Source organism: Ambystoma mexicanum, chromosome 11 (genome assembly GCF_040938575.1).
Source record: "Ambystoma mexicanum isolate Mex_15411 chromosome 11, UKY_AmexF1_1, whole genome shotgun sequence".
Taxonomy (NCBI): Eukaryota; Metazoa; Chordata; class Amphibia; order Caudata; family Ambystomatidae; genus Ambystoma; species Ambystoma mexicanum.
In genome coordinates this window covers 884,563,966-884,576,371 of record NC_090934.1, presented here as the reverse complement: position 1 = coordinate 884,576,371, position 12,406 = coordinate 884,563,966, and the positions used below count along the sequence as shown (strand labels likewise).

At 46.1% G+C, this 12,406-nt stretch overlaps 1 protein-coding gene across 3 annotated transcripts in view; it reads right to left on the bottom strand.

Annotated features, from left to right (window-relative positions):
• IFITM10 (interferon induced transmembrane protein 10) overlaps positions 1 to 12,406 on the bottom strand; it is a 263,727-nt gene that overhangs the window by 250,713 nt on the left and 608 nt on the right. The gene's annotated exons all lie outside the window — the stretch shown is intronic.

Sequence of the window (12,406 nt, the reverse complement as noted above, 5' to 3'; positions counted from 1 at the left end):
GGAGAAAGATACAGAGTTGGAGTCAAAGAGGGAGGGAGTGGTTGTAAGCAGCGCTTACAACCACTCTTTGACAGCAAGCCAAAGGGTATCATCTGGAAAAAGGAAGAAACAACAGTAGTACAGGAGGGCACAGATATTTTAAAATGAGGCAGAAAATAATATTATTATAAAGAAGAAAGCAGTAGATAACAGCTTTGAGAAAGATATTGTATAAGAGATGAATGCTGGCATCTGGAAAGAGAAAGAGAGGATGGCAGTACAGGAGCGTGAGGATATTAGAAAGGAGATGGAAAAGGATGTTGTTGTAAGGAAAAAGGCAGCAGATAACAGCTGAGAGAAAGATATTGTTTAGATACTAGAAAAGAAGATACTATTTGGGAGAAGGGACGTCAAGACCCTGAAAGAGGACGGAATTGTTGAGAGGGGAAGAATGGGTATGACGCAATGTTGGATGAGAACTGGGGAGTGAATGAGAGATACCACTGAGAGAGGCAGGAAAGGGTTGAAAGACTAGGGAGGGGGCAGGGCATAGACCATCAGGGAAATTATGAAGCATAACAGATGCCCACTTAGACAGAGAGGTACCAGACGATCCTGCTGATTGAGGGGCAAGTGCAGAGGTAAGCAGGGTAAAGAGGGTGGCATACCAATACCTGTGGAGAGGAAGGAACATCCAGGAGTAGAAAGGGCAGGAAAAGGGTGCAGGGTGAAACCTGAGTGGCACAAAGGGTTATAGGGGAAAGAAAGGACACGCTATTCCACCAAACCCCACAAGGGCCTCCACAATACTTTCAGAAGTTTCAAGCCTGGCAAGAAGTTGTTGCATGCCTGCAATGGGAGTCTTCCACTGAAACCTTCTATGGGGCTGCAAGCAGGATGACTCAGAAAGCCTTCACTAGAATGGCGAGTCTGTGACTGGAGAATATCTACATCCCGAGCTAAGGGTCAAAGGAACAGACCGCCACTAGTTGAACACTGAGAGGTGTGACAACATCCTCCTTGAGGAGTGAAGGTTTTAATTGACACTTTAATCTTTAGTTTACATTTGGAGGATCTTTGGAATGTTTATCTTTGCACCTGACCAAATGGCTGCTGTCCTGCAAATGAAGACATGCATGGGGTGCCCCACCAAGTCTTTCTGAGGACTTCAAGGGATAGTTTAGCTAGAGATTGGCCATGGCGTGCAAGTGAGCAGAGGGACCAATGGGAGCTGAGAGAAGTGTGGGAAGAGGGAAAGCTGGACTATAAAAGTGCAGCCAGAACAAAGGAGACTGCATGGTGTTCTGATGAGATCAGGTGGGGGTGTGGTGGATCAAGAGACCAGAATTTGGGCAGACAGTAGAGTGGAGCGCTGAAAAGATTGTGGTAGTGTTCTTAGAGAGTGCAGGCAAGATACAGTGTGTAGAAGAGGGTGCAAGTGTAGTGGAGTGTGGTGAGGGGGTGTAAAAGACGAGTGAGAAATAGAAAGAAAGATAGAGAACGAGGGGGGGAGACATTTAGGGGGAATTAGAGAGAGGAACAGTGATAAATAGTGTGGGCCTCATCACGACTTTGGTGGTAACCCTTAAATCCGGCAGTCGCGCTATTACCGCCGGATTTAAGGGTCGCCAAATCAGGACTTCGGCGGATTTCGCCCCAGCTCTTGGCTGGGGGGAAATCCACCAAAAATTCGTGCTATTACCGCTGGCGGATTTCCCGCGGGCGGTAATAGCGCAAATTTTCCCCATTGCGCCCAATGGGGAATGGGGCATTCCCAAATGGGCTCAATGGGGAATGAGGAATTACATTACCGCCGAACTCGTGATCCGGCGCTATTCGCGCCGGGGAGTTTGGCGGTAGGGCTATTACCGCCAAAGTCGTGATCAGTCCCACAGGACAGTGTGGTGAGAGTGCAAGGAAAGGGGTAATTGGAAGAGATAGTCATAACAAGTGCGGTAGGATTAGGACACGTGTATAAATAAAGAATTGAGACTAAAGACAATGGGAGAGGAGAAGAGAATGAGTGTGGGGAGCATAGAAAGAGAGGAAATGAGAGTAGATAGGAGAGAGGTGTAGATAGCTTGAGGGTGGCAGAAGAGAGGTGCAAGGAGAAGGATAGGGTGGCAGATAGAAGGAGAGGGGGAAGGGAGAGACGTGAGAGGAAAAATAGTGGTTCAGCAGGCAGAGAGAGAGTGAGACAAGGAAGATCACAAAGGGGTGAGAATGGAGATATAGAGGGAGTAGAGGCTAGGAGAGTAAGGAAGAATGAGAAGGGGAGAGACTGGAAGAGAAACCATGGTGACATCGGGCATTCAGAAAAAAAGCGAAGGACCCTATACATAAATGAAAAGAAACTAAATGGCACAAAGCATTGATCAAAGTTTGAAACACTGTCAAACCAAAATTCATTTCGTAACTTAACTAATAGAATTACCTGATTTTTTGCATTAAAATGGTAAACAATTTTAACAAGGATAAACACTGATTAGATACTAAATGTTAAAGTCTCCTAGAATACATGCAATTTGTGAAATTGTTCCACCCAGACAAACATATACAGGCTGGGTAGGGTCTGTTCACCTTACAACAAACACGACATTACATAGAACAAGACATAACACACATGTATGTGCATATAACAAGCATACTGTGCAAAACCTCACATTTCATGTAAAAAATAAAAAAATAAAAAGCAAAACGGGACTGGCAATAAATACAGTCTGCCACTCAAGAACAGCTGAATGAAATTCACTCAGCTAGTCAGCCGCTCACATATTGTACCCCATCCGGGGTTACTGTTGGATTTTGCAAAAGTTCAAACACATAAACGTAGATTCAATTTTCTTCAACTAACTTGATGCTTGGAAGTAGAGTCAAAATCTTAAGTGTGTTTGAACAAATAAGTGATTTAATTTTAAAACAGAAGGAAAAGAAAAGAAACGGGAGGCCAGCTGTAGCCTCCATGTTTCAAGGGCTCCTGTGCCAATGCATTTCGGAGTCAATTACTCCTTCCTCAGGGCTGAGCCCAATTTGTGAATACAGTAAATCTTACACCAATCTTAAACCAAGCAATTGTATAAATGGACAATATCCACAAGTTCATGAAAATGCAAATGAACATACAGTAAACGTGTTAATCATACCCTAATTTCAATGAGCAGAAAAATGGAAGAAGTTGGATAGTAGAACAAAGAAAAGGAACCATGCGATAGTTGCTATAGACTTTTATTAAAGAAAAAAGAGGGTTGGAGAAACACCTATCTCGCCCTATCACTACAAGGAGTTTTCGTGCCTCAACAAAACTAAAGGGTTCCAGTGTCAGAATGTCCAAAAGTAAAGAGTTCTCTGTCCTGTGTTCGCAATCCTAACCTGACCCTTACATGCTAAACTCAAAATAAAGTGCAAAGGGATATAGTCTTTCAACTGACCATCTGTATCTTTTTCCAAGGTTTCCACACAAAGTTCCAAAAGGTGCAAAAATTAACAAATAATCAAATGTCCACAATCCTCAGATGGGGGTCTCCCTCCCTTGAGTTTTGCAGGCTTTTTACAGTTCTCAACCACAGATCTCGTTGCAAAAATATAAAATATGCAGTTTTCCAGTCCAGGGGGTAGGCCTCCCTTACACCGATTTTCACACACCTAAGAGGTTGTCTTTTCTCTTATTGACTCTCACAGTATATTCGCAATTGGGATATGGGTCCCAGAATCGCAATCACACGGCCTGGTATACTCTCCTGCCAGGGCTTTCACAATATTCACTTTATTTGGGTGAAGGTCCCAGACTCGCAATCCATTCACATGATTTCGCAAAGTTCGCAAAGTGTGGGGCTATCCTTCTCTCCCCTTGAGCTCTCTCTGGATTTGCTTCCCTTGGTATCACACTTTTATATTTCAACATATGTATTGACTTGGGATTTCCAGCCTCTAATTGGCTTCCCAGTTCTAGTCAAGTACTGCGACCATGAAGATTGCAACAAAAGGCATTGATAGAACCACACAACCTTGCTTGATTAGGGAACTTCTTTTCCAGGTTCCCTGCCAGTGCTTCGGTGTCCCAACTCCCTTCCGTGTGTTCAACCATTTTCTGCACCGTCTTTGGCTTCAATTGAATTTGTCTGGGCCTCTCTCTGGCTTCTGCGGCTTTGTGTTGCTCCTGCTGCAGTCTCCAGCAGCAGAGCGATATCTTTTCGGCGTGCCGGTTCCATGCTCTGGTGGGAAGTTTCTGCTTCTGCTTACTGTCACTTGGCAGCACGTTTGGTGTCTCCGGTCTCTCGCCTTCCCTGGGCATGCTGTTGCCCTTTCACCTGCTGCTTCTCCGTCGGTCTGCACACCTGCTAGTGAGTTCCTGGTCCTTACCAAGACGAAGTCTCCCATGTTATTTTCCCTCTTCCTTTTTAAATGGGTTTGGGCCAATCGGGTGAGGGAAAGCACTAGACCGAGCACATTGGTTCTCATAAGTGCTGTTCATTACTCTGGGCCTTTTCTTCATTGCAGTACATTTACTCACAGAGTATAGTAGGGCTTTTCCTTGTCTCTGTACTTAGAAGTAGGTCTCCCTTCTCTATCTGGGAAAACAAAATAGGGACTTTGGGGAACAAGGTCATGAGGATTAGGGTCTGGAGTGTAAGAAAGATACCATGTCTCTCTCACCTGGCAAGTCCACCTCACTCCCATGAGGTTCGTTTCCCCTCCTGTGGTACTCCCTCAAATAGCCACCTCCAGGGTCAGAGTCAGGAAGCTTCTGTCTTTCCCTGGCCACATGAGATGGGACTTTCCCTGGGAAAGCAGTGACGACATTGCCAGATTCGTCCCAGTTAATTTTGTTTTGATGCCACCCAGCCTTCCTCAGAGCAATGATCTTAGATCAAAAGGGAAGAGTGAAGCAGGTTCTGTTAAATGAACCAAAATAATGTATTCATTATCTATTGCACCACCCATAAAATAAAAAAAAATATAACATGCTGTCAACCAAACAAAAATGAAAAAAATCAGTTCTCGCCTTCTGTCTTGAGTTGAATGTATCCATTCATCATGAAAACTCTCCATTCCACTTAAAAATCGATAAGAGTACTTGCCACATACCTCACATTGGCATCACAGTCAGAAAAGAATGGAAGAAAGGCAGGTTTGTGGTACACAATTGCATATGTTACACGCATGGTATGCGGGCAGAATGCTGCCAAAGTTACCTAAATTGAAGAGGCAATTCCTCTTAATACCAGGGTGTGCCGTGTAGAGGTGAAACGAAGTGAACACACCCGTTTACGTGGCATATGGGTGGCTCCTTGCTTACCTCTACTATCACACTGTGTCCTCATGTCCCACGGTATTCACCTGATTTTATTTATTTATTGGACATTTGTATGGTGCCTATACACAAGTGTTTCCAGGCACCTCAAAACAAAAATGGGGGGGACATAGGATAAAGAAACAATAGTAACAAAGTCCCTTGAGGATAGCTTAACGGCGACGTGTGCGCCTTGGAAGCAAGGCGACACGAAGCAACACAGGTTCGATCCCCGGGTCCGCGCTTAGAAACCTCTGGGTGTTTAAGCGCGTTATAAATACGCAACTAAGACAAAAAAATAACAATTACACAACTAAAAAAAAATACGAACTATTCCTGTAACAGCGCCTCGATGCCCGCGGGCTGTGTGAGCGCTTTAAAAATGCAAAATAAATAAATAAAAGAACAACAATGACATTTATAGTGATCTTGTGACAATCCTACCGCACAAGTGCAAAGAACAAAAGGTGAAAAAAGTGCAGGAGGTGGAGTAGGGGGAGAAGTGTGGGATTAGAGGGCCCAGAGGGGATGGACAAACGCTAAGGGGGAGCCACGAGGGCAAGTGCTAGGGGAACATGGGGATAAGAAGGGAAATCAAGTGCAATGGGCGAGGTGGAGCAGATTCAGGCTAGTCTGGGGAAGGGTGCCGGAGGGAAAGTTCTGGAATGAAAATAGAGTTCCAGTGGACCTCTGGGTGGATAAACCACCATCTCCAGGCTATTGAATCATTCACTATGGCTGACGCAGTGTGCGGCAGCCATGTTGACTTTTAAATGGAGCTCGGAGAAGGGCACTGGCCCTGTAACATTCTACTACTACTAGCGTATAAACGGTGGCAGCCATCATGGATGTGTTCGTCCAATTCAGTTAGATATCGCATAGTTTTGTCAAAGTTAAACACATACATTTTGCATCAAATTAGGGCCGCTTAATGTGGAAAACCGTGCATATGATACAAATCATCTATTCACAACTCCAAAACACCTGATAAAAAAATCAGCTCATGTGTTGCGAAACCAATAGGTGCAAAATGTCACTGCTCACTGTACAGATTATACATACAAGAAAGGCACCAAAGGTATTTTAGAACAATATGGCATACCTGTGGACGTCATCATTGAGTCCAGTCTCATGTGTTCTTAGCTGACAGATCCATGTTTGTTCTAATTTAAAGAGGCAGCTAGCCATATAAAAATCGTTCCCGTCTGGTTTCAACTGATCTGTGACAAACCATCTGATATCTTCCTCACTGTGATTCTTCTCAAGAAAATGCTGCACCAGTGATGCTGTTAGGGAACCATTCCGTATCCTGCAATGTGCTCATTAATCCTGGTAGCTACTTTTCGAGCGGTCATGCCTATGTGTAACAGAGGACATGGGCATTTAATCACATAGGTCACATTGGACGAGTTACATTTAGTAAAATTCTTAATTGTCTAAATGAAGGATCCATGCATAAACTGCATACTCTTAGTGGTATAGGGGCATGCACTACAATTCCCACAAGGATGATGTCTCATCAATGGTAACCATTGTAGTTCCCATGAAGCCTGTGTAGTATGTTGTATCATGCCTGCATGGTCAGATATAAACCTACAGCGGCCAAGGCTTTCCCTCCAATTCTTACCCCTTTTAAGGGCAAATAGGGGCAGTTGGGTCACACAACCTGTGTTAGCAACAAGGCGCCAGTTTTTTTTTAGACTTTGTTTTATCCTGATGGTGTGCTTAGAGAAGGTAGTTACACATACTGTCCTGTTGGACTCATCCTGACCCTCTCTGGTTATCAGTAAGGAGTCCCTGTTAGCATATCGCGCTCGCTTAACTGCACGTTTCAGAGTCCTGTGTAGGTGCCCTGCTGGGGCAGTCTTTCAGCAAGGCCTACAGCCTGATTTTGTAAATCCTCAGAAAATGTACAATTCATCTTCATCAGTAGGAATTGCCCATTGGGCAAATTGGCCCTCTGTACCTTTGGATGGTAACTCGAATAAGACAACCGGGTGTTGCGATCAGTGGTTTTCATATATAAGTTGATGTATAGGTAGACATTTCAATGCCCGATCAGGAGTTCAAGGAGAGGCAACATTATAATTTATTTTAAGAATGCAGGAAATATATCATAATCTCTGAAACATCTGTACGTTTTCTGTGTAAAACATTCTGTGTTCAGAAATCATACATGCAAAAATGACCCCCCTCAGCAATAATTGCATTAACCTCATTATAATCTATCGACCCCCATCTGATATGTCATTTTTCAATGAAGAATTGGTTCATCTCTTAAATCCCCTGAATCGACCAAATTCAGCCACAATTCTTCAGGGAGAATCGGTGGAAGGTGGACACAAAAGAAAAAAGATGCCATTGTGTTGGAACAACATCTTGCTAACATAGGCCTCCTAGCCCAAACACATTAGCCCACTCATGAAGAAGGCCATATCTTGGACTGGGTGATGGCTCGTAACATTACTATAAGCAATGTTGACACTAGCCCATGCATCTGGTCTGATCAGCCTACCATTCATTGCGTTCTACATCTACCACAATACGCGGACCCTTCCTGCACTCCTCACAAAAAAATTCTGAATCGGAATTTCAATAAACTTAATGCTGGAAACCTAGAAACCTGCATCCAATCTATCATGAACATCTCATCGGACTTAGATCCTCCATGTACGCTGGTAGAAGTCTATAAAACTCACTTCACTGGTCTACCTGATAAAGTGCTCCCTTAAGATCCAAGATAGTGCGTGACTGTCCTTTCCAGTAAAATTGGTTCAACCTTGAACTATGCACCTTAAAAAAGGCCAAAAGACAGGCCAAATGCGCGTGGGTAAAAAATCAGAATACTTAAAACTTAGATAAATGGAAATCTCTGGAACAGACTTATGAAACCAAGATCCTTGATGCTAAAAAACACTTCTGTGATGATCAAATTGGAAATTCTGGAAATAGCACCAGAAAACTTTTTGAACTATACAGGAAATGGGAATAACCAACAGCACTCTCACACTCCTCTGTCTGGGATAAAGATGATTGGGCAAAAAGTACAAAAGACCTTCCAGGACAAAGTCCTACTGGCCCGTAATGAAATTCCTAACTTGCAAAACACCACAGAAATACCTTGTGAACAAGAGACAGGTACTGACCTAGGGGGGGGAAAGTATGTCTTCAGGCTTTTCTTTTTAAAGCTACTACCATTGACCAAAATACTAGCCAATATCAGGCCCACTTCCTGTCCTAGAGATATTCTTCCAGGCTCTTCACCACTCAACCAATCTCACTAGGACTACTTCCAAATCTCTCTATTTGGGACTTCCTTCTTATTGCTTAAAACTATTTTTAGACACATGCGCCCCCCACCCCAGATGATATGGCCAACGACTCCCATGATCCGTCACCATTGACTATGCTTGCCACTGCTGATGGGAATTGCTGTCCAAAACATTGGGGGATGGGGGTGGTCCTTTGGTTGCTTATCACTGGCTTAAAACACTTCCGATGCTTCGGAACTGGGGTGCTTGCCTCAATGTTGGCTTATTTCATTCAGCCCACACATTTCCCCCCCTTCTTGCCCACTTGCTTGGACTTCCTGTTCACTAACGGGTGCTCTTCAAAACCCTGGGTATTGTTTATCATTGTCTCTCTATCTCAGGTCCTAGCTTACTTTCTTCGAGACTCAAGCGCTATACTCTTTCCTGTCATCGTCGATCTGCTTCGCAAGATCTTCTTGTCGTCCCTATGTTTCAGTCTAACCAGATGTGCCTTTTCTGTTCTTGCTCATTCTTTATGGAACTTTGTCACTTTTGTTTTGAGATCCTATCCTGCTCTGGAAGTATTTTGCTGCGCACTTAAGACCTTGGAATTTTCCCAGTCATGCGAACTTCTTCCATCCTTGCTTGGTTCTGTCACAGTGGTTTTCTTTCAGGTTCAGTGTCAAGAAACCACATTGTGGTCTAGGTGCACTTTTGAAAACGACATCAGAAATTGGAAAGGAACTATTCTAAGATAACATGAGAAATAATTCCAGGCGTAGACCACAAACCCAGACAAGCACTCGGGTAATGTTGAACCATGTTGCAGAAAAATTACAATCCGCCGTGGTGGATGATATCTTTCCAACTCTGCAATAAACCAGGGCAAAACCATGTCCTGCTGAGCTGAAGGGGGTGGGAGGAGATGTGGGGGACACTGAGAAGGTCTGCAACACCAGACTCACCTCATCCACACACCTGAGAAGGTATTGAGCTTACATTTCCTTTACCCACGAACGAACGAAATTTTACCAAAATAAGACCAACCAAGGAACACGTTTTGTTGGTCTTATTTTGGGCCCTGTTTTATGTACGTTTATGGGTCCTGTAATTTCATCCGACATAACCATAGGGGTAAAGGGGGGGCTGCATTTGCATGGGGCATGCCCCAGGTACCTTCGGACTGCACCACCTGCTGGAGGGCAGCGGTGTGCAGGCCAAGGGGCATAGCCGGGCGGTAATTTAATACATCATTGTGTGTTTGTTCTGTTTCCACAATAGGGGCTTTGCAAGAGTATATAGATTCCAGAGGTTGGCTCTACAATGTATCCACCTGAACACAATCAGGCTTTAGTAGCTAGACAGCTGGGAGAAGTGTGATGGAGAGCGGGATGGGCACTTAATACGGATATACATGCGTGTGGCGGAAACCAATACAAAGGCCTCAGACCCGTGGCAATGGGAGCAACTATGTTGGCTTCTGCGACCCACTTGCCATCAGGGCAAGACTCCACTAAGCAGCCAGCTGGGCGCTCGCCAGCAGAAGAGTCAGTGTGTTGCCTCCAAGCTGAAAAGTGTCTCGCCCTGGAGGGGCCGTGGGAGTCGGGGGTGGGGGGGCAATACGTGTCTCTGCGTCTAGGGTGTCACATTGCTAGCACTTATGCAGCCTGCGAGCAACACGCAGCAGGAGTCACCGGGGAGAAGGGATGGAGATCAAATGCACGAGTGCAGTAGAAATAAAGCACTGGTAGGCTGACTGCACATCCAGTCCCCCCCCCCCCCCCCACTCTGTACACCTGCCTATTCGCGCTCATTCTATTTACGGCGTCCTTTCCTATTATACATACTTCCAACCTTCCATGCATCCAATACTGTATTTCTTTCTTTCTTTCTTCGGATTCCACATACCACTTTTCCCTCGTCCTGTACACCACCCTCTCCGTTCACTGCGCGCACACATCCTTCCTGTAGTAACTGTACGTACACGTCCCTCCTCCCTTTAACTCTGGATATCTCTACCCTCGCACTGCATGCTCGCCCCCTTCTGATTCTATACGCATCTTTCCTCTCATTGTTTACGTCACATCCTCGCCCCTCTCACACGGTATACCAAAGCCCCTTCGAATCCCTGCACCTTCTTCCCCTCTCGGTGAGTACCTCTTGTTCGCCCTCATTTCACTCATTGTGTACACCCACCTCTTTCCTCAAACTCGGCATATTTTCCTCCTCACCTTTTAACAAGCTACCCCCTTCACGTGCTGAACACCCCCCCCCTTTCCCTTTTTTTGTAACGCCCTCGTAATGCAGAGTAATGACAAGGGTGTTTGGAATGAGATGAAATTGAGGTAACTGCGATGGAACCTCAACGCACAGTTCATCTTCCTCCGCTCAACCTCTTCCTCTCACTGTCACCACGTGACTCGCTTTACTCTTGCCCACCTCGCCCCTCTGGTTCTGTACACCACCCTCCCACCTCCCGCTCAGACTGTAACCCGCCTGCACGCACTTCGTTGCGGGGGGGGATAAGGAGGCTATAGCCCCTGATCTTTTGGTTGTAGCCCCGGATAGAACCTCAGGAGCTACAGACAAAAGGCTAGCTAGTCCCCAGTCCCAACAGTACCGACACCAGCTTAGCCCCGGGTGTTATCCAGACCTAGCAACTCCACCACTCCTGGTGGTGGACGGCCCCCCTCAGTCCACACTCTGTCTTGCTGTACAATTCCCCGTCATGTTCTGTGCAGCCACCCTCTAATTAAGCACACCTGTCTCCACCGCATCATATAAACACCCTGTTTACCCCACTCTGTACTCCCCCCCCACCCCTGCTTTTATTTATTTTTTAAAAAAGATGTGTTCAGCATGACAGGAGAGTGGGAGGGGGGGTCAGCTGCCTCTACGCCCATTCTGCAACCACTACCCCGCCCTCCTTGTAAGGTGTGCACTCTCTTTTTGTGTACACAATCCTTCCCGAATCTGTGCACCCTTTCCGCTCATTCTGCACCTGTCCCTCCTCTATTGCATGTTTTTTCAGTTCAGTCGGAGTGGACTGTAAAGACACTGATTACTACCGGTAATGCTGCACACCACACGTCCCCTTAGCATCCTGTACTCCTGTACCGATTCTTCTCTCACTGTGTACACTTGAACACCACCAAAGTATGCCCCCCAGCCCCCAACTCTCCCCGTGTGTGCCGCTCTCTCAGTTGTGATACTTAAAACGTCATCTCTTTCAACTGTGAACACTTCCGTCTCTCGCATATTGGACGTTCATCGGTTGTATACGCCCAACTCCTCCAATATGTGCCTATCAATCCCCTCGTTCTCCGCGCCTCCCATCCCCATTTTATTATACAAACCTCACCTCGTTGATTCTGGAAACGTCCCCCCTCTCTTCTCACTCTATACATCTCCCAACATCATTCTGCCCACCCCCCTCCTATCTTCCCGCACGCATTCCTCCTCTCATTACGGTGCACATGCCCCCCCTCCATTTCTTTACACACACTTCTCTCTTCACCCCTCTCATTCTGTGCCCACCCCCCCTCACTGCATTCTGCACTTCCCCTCTGTGTGCAGCACCCCCCCTTTCTATTCGCTCTACACTTCTCCTTCACGCTATATCGCCTTCCTCATCCCCTCCCCTATTTCTCCCCTAAGCTCCTTCACCCCCACCCTGTAGACAGAAAGCCGCAGCCCCTCTCGACCCTGCCCCCCATGCCTCGGTCCTCAGCACGCCTATGCGGGTGGGGGCAGGGGGTGGGTACACAAAGACTACATATCAACTCTCCATGCTCCAAACAAGCCCCCCACCAACCCCCCGCCGCTTCCCCCCATGCAGATACACCATTGCAACCCCTGGCGCGTGGCTGACTCTGCCCCAGCCCTG